This window comes from Crocodylus porosus, unplaced genomic scaffold, assembly GCF_001723895.1.
Source record: "Crocodylus porosus isolate Cpor-Errol unplaced genomic scaffold, CroPor_comp1, whole genome shotgun sequence".
NCBI classification, from domain to species: Eukaryota; Metazoa; Chordata; order Crocodylia; family Crocodylidae; genus Crocodylus; species Crocodylus porosus.
Window position 1 is genome coordinate 154,799,136 of NW_017728906.1, and position 5,157 is coordinate 154,804,292.

The window sequence follows — 5,157 nt, forward strand, 5'->3', positions numbered from 1 at the left end:
ACTGCCAGGAGTGACCAGGAATAACGGTCACAAGCTGGCAGAGGGTAGGTTTAGGCTAGACATCAGGAGCTGCTACTTCACAGTCAGGGCAGCTAGGATCTGGAACCAGCTTCCAAGAGAAGTGGGTGTTTAAGAGGAGGTTGGATGAACACCTTGCTGGGGTTGTTTGACCCCAGCACTCTTTCCTGCCATGGCAGAGGGTCGGACTAGATGTTCTACTCAGGCCCCTTCTGACCCTAGAAACTATGAAACTATGAAGGCTTTTCTTGTGTATAATTCATAAACACACAGCTTCAGATGAATAACTACCCAGAGAAAAAATGCCTCATTGACTGACTCAGTCAAGGTAAAAAGATTTTGCATCTATGATGGAAATAGAATTTAAAGAAATGACCTATTAGGCAATCCAGTCCAACTTTCTGAAAATTCAAAAGGGTTCCCAATTCTACCTTTTAGAGCTTTATCATTAGACACTAAAAAATAAAAAATCAGAAAATAAGAATACCCAAAAGGCACCTGTCATTTATTATATTTTAATGTAAAAAGGACCCAAGAATTTTGTTATTCTAATCAACACGTCAAATTAAGATCCATTTAAAACTAAAATTAGACATGTTTTCCTTTATGAAGAATGATAAGCACCCAAAGTGCTTTTAAGAAAGATCCTATTCAGTTTTTTTCTCAAATAAGAACAGAGTAGGGTGTTATCAGTGATAGTGCTGTCATTATAATACAATGCCTGTGATACTTATAGAGTTACACAATGCAGTACAGAAAACCCAGAAATTTAACAGGAAAAAAGGGTATACTAGTATGTTTGCAGACTTTGTGTAGCTTCCTTAAAAATTCTTAGAATCACTGAATCATAACAAATGAGGTTGGAAGGGACCTCAGGAGGTCATCTAGTTCAACCCCCTGCTCAAAGCAGGACTAGCCCCATCCAGATCATCCCAACCAGGGCTTTGTTGAGCTGGGCCTTAAAAATCTCCAAGGATAGAGATTTCATCACCTTTCTAGGTAACTGTTCCAGTGCTTCACCACCCCGCTAGTGAGAAAGTGCTTCATCCAACCTAAACTACCCACAGACTTTAAGGCAGCATTTGGACTGGCCCTCCTAGATCTGACTTAGGTGGCTGGCTGATGCTTAATGGCCACATTTACATGGGACGCTGACTATGCAGTAGCCCAATACTACTGCGCAGTAGCATTGCATGGCAAGAAGCGTGACATGACACTACTGTGTAGTAGTATTAGGTTACCTATACAGTAGCATCACAAAAAGTCATTCATCGGCGCTACTCCACAGTAACGGGTTACTGAGCATTCATTTAGTGCTTGTTTATACAAGTACTAAATGACTGTGGGGTACTATTTAGTACTTTGTTCATTTAGTACTTGTGTATACAAATTCTAAATGAATGTGCAGTAATGACTGCGCAGTAGCATCTCAGTAGACTTGACCACAGAAAATGAAATGCATCTTGCACAGAGGGTCCATCTGAGACTTGAGGGCTTAGGTCGAATTTAGATGGTACATAGGCTTGTGGTGGTGCTTCAACCAGCAGTGAATTTAACTTATACTGCAGACCATCTCTAAGCATTTCTTTGAAATACTTGAATCGGTAACAAGTGAGAAAAATAAATGCCCGAAAAAAGAAATCCCACCAATTTGTTCAAAGACTGGCAGGAATGGGGGGAAAGTTCCTGTCTGCTTTTCCTCTGAGCACCAGGAGGAGATGGATTTGATATCCGAGGCATAGTTCCTTCCCAGTCTGCTTCTGTACAATTAATTCCTGGCCTGGCCACTCCCTCAACTGTACAATAAATTCATTTCTCCCTATCTTATCACACCTTTTTTCATGGCTCCATAGAGATTGTCCAATGGAGGTCCTCACTGCTGCTCCCCCCATTTTGCTTCAGAAGAGCCCAGGAGCCAAAAGAAAAGGGAGTTTGAAGAGAGCAGTCTGAGCTGCTAAGTACAGCACAGGCAGGGAATGGGGAAGATGGGAGTGGAGCTTCCAAAACTGGGAAAAGCCCAGGAGCTCAGGCCTGCTCCTCTTCCTGTCTTTCTCAAGTTCGGTGTTGCAAGCCCACCACCTGCTTCTCTTTACTGCTTAGAGGGAAGAGAATGGCTAAGTAAGGAAGAAATGCCTGGACTCGCTGGAGGAGGTCTTCCCTGCCTTCCCACTCACTTGCCAACTAGCTGCTGCAGCCCCACATACTTGCAGGACGCAGATGGAAGGAGCTTAGAGCACAGAAAGTGGAGAAGGTGCCATGCTGTCTGGTACAGAGGACAGCTCTGTTGGACAGAGCCAGTGCTGGCTGACCCTGGCTGTTTGCACTAGCAGGAATTTGCCCCTACACTAAAGACATTTGTCTGTCTGGTCCCCCATGGGAAAGCAGCTAGTTTTCCTCTGGGTTTTCCTGTTTTTTCTCCTCATGCAGCAGGCAAAGACAACTCCAAAAAAGGGCTTAGCTACAAAGGAAGAAGAGAGACCCAAAACTCATATTTCACGGCCCATTTTTTTTATAATTTATTCACAAAACATTGACTGGTGGTATGTCATGGTCTCATGGATACAGACATGAAAAATATGGGAGTTGCTGACTGGTGGTTAGCACAGTGAAAGGAGGCAGAACATTTGGGAGTCATCTGGGGCGTGCCTTGTCGCACCCACTTGACAGCCCAGAACAGCTTCTAAATGGAGCAATAAAGCGCTTGAGTCATTAGTGCCAGCTCAGCATAACTATCTGAGTGAGAGAAAGAGAAATAAATAGCCTCTGAGCACACTTGCACATTTTTAAATGGCAGCAGCAGCATCAAAAAGTATTCCTTATATATCTGCAAAGCTAACTTGTGGGAGATGTACAGCATAGAGAATAGTGAGGAATAACAGAAGCCAAATGACATACCCACGTGTCAAGCTAGAATATAATGGATGGCAGAATAAAATAAACTATTATACAGCTCTGTGTGTCATAAGGCATGGCAAAAGGCTTGAAAGGCAAGCCTATGACTCACGTGAGATAGGAGGTATAAATGAAATTCAAATAATAAATACAAGCCTTGTTAACCAGCCTCAAAATGTGACAAACAAGACAACTAACAGAGCTGTCCAAAAGACAAGTCAGAAAGTGTAGCATTCATAGGGAAGGTGCATTTGTAGCTTGTTATTAGCAGACTCAGAGAAAAATAATTAGCTAGGCTTTGCCCTTTGAAATCTCTGAAGTGTACTGTAGGGTAAAGAAGAGTGAACTCCATTAGGAAACTACACTTTGAAAAAAAATACACTACATGCATTTTGTAACATCTTTAGTGCATTGCTAATTAAATCAGGAAAATGAATTTGCATAGGGTTGGTAGTTGTTGATTATCAAGAATTTGGGGATGTTCTGAAGGCATGGGGGCAGGCGAATGCTGCAGTATGTGCAAGGGTTTAGAGAACTTTAAGCATTGGCTTAAATGGGGGATGAGATCACACTTAAACCCCTGCATAAATGCTTCACTGGATGAAGGAGTGCTTGCTCTTGCTGAATAAGAGGGCATTAAGAACATACCAAGCACTTTGTGGAATTGGGGTTTTACCAAACAAGAAGACAAGTCTGCCATGTTCTTCAAAGCCCCCTGTAACATGAATGAGCCGGAAGCAATTTTGAAACATAATCCTGGCCTTGTATCCTGGATCTTGGCATTTGCAATACATAACGGACGCATCATTGACCAGCTAAGCCATCGTTGCTGAGTGAAAATTCATTTTTTGTTAATCTTCATCTCCTTTATTACTAATAGAAGAGTGTGGCTTGTAGCCAATTCATGCATGCAGTACAGCCAAAATATTATTAACATATACTATTCAGCCTAATGAACTGCCTATGCTATTAGAAGCTTCCATTAACAATAATAGGAGATGTGCATCTAATGATTTACCCAATCAGAGTGTTAACGCTTTGGAAGCAGATTCCAAGATATGGGGCCAAGACAACGTATGTGTAATAATTCAGGAACCCTCAACACTTTCCTGTCTGAATGCCCCTGAAGACCAATAATCATTATCAAATATAGTATAGCATTTCATTGGACCAGTTAAAAATGTAACCCTTTATCCATCTCATTTTTAATGAGCTTGATTATGTTTGTTTTTTTCAAATCCTACAGTACAAGCTTCCAAAGTATTCTGGTGTGTCAAAAAATTATTATTAGTATAATTCATATAAATTCCATATTCCCATGCTCCTGCAGGGATGGGCTGAGAGCACTCAAGTGGAATGTGGGTTGAAAAGCTGTTATTTAGCTGTTCACCCTGCTGGTAAATTTCTATTCTATTTCTTTTGTGTTATACTCTGGAGGATTAGCCATCTGAATGATGTATTGTAAATTAAAGGTACCAAGAAAGAACAAAAGTAAAATCTTGGAGAAGTGGAGCACAGAGTGCATCTCTTTTGTCAGCGTGCCATATTTATGTTGACTCACAAAAGAGCTGCTGTCCCAGGGTGTCATAACAGGTAGGTACTTTTATTACCTCACCACGCTGCTTCCCTTTAATACTGTGTTCACATCGCAGTCAAAGAGCAACTGCTCTTTCTCCAAGGTATTATCTTTCACATTGAAGTAGTGTTTTGTAATATGACAACCACAGTTCATCAATGCAGTAAAATAACTGAAACTTGTACAGATGACTCCAATGAGGCAGACTTTCCTATGAAGCACCAGATGAACAGTGATCCTCCGAGTGTAAATAAGACCAGTCCAACCAACAGGTGACAGAGACATAATGAATTATTTATGTCTGGAACATGCAAAGGGTACTTTAAGACTTGCCCGCTATGTGGCCATGTGCTCCCTGGTCCTGGTGTGAGTCCTCCCTGATTTGGCTTCCAGTAAACAGTATCTTAAATTCATCTGACTACTGTTTCTCCTCTTCCCCTGCCTCCCCCCCAAACATAACACTATCCTAATTAGTCTGCCCAAAGCACTAGACAGATGTGACTAGACTTGTTTCCAATTTAGAAGGCAGCCTGCCCAGAGTAGCGCAGCCTGCTTGAGGGCACCACTGCTGGGCATAGTAAGTTCACTAATGAGATATGACCATGGAGCTATAACAGGGTGGCAGCTTCTGACCAATTCTTGTAGCAAGTGTTGGTAGATTCAAATATCCA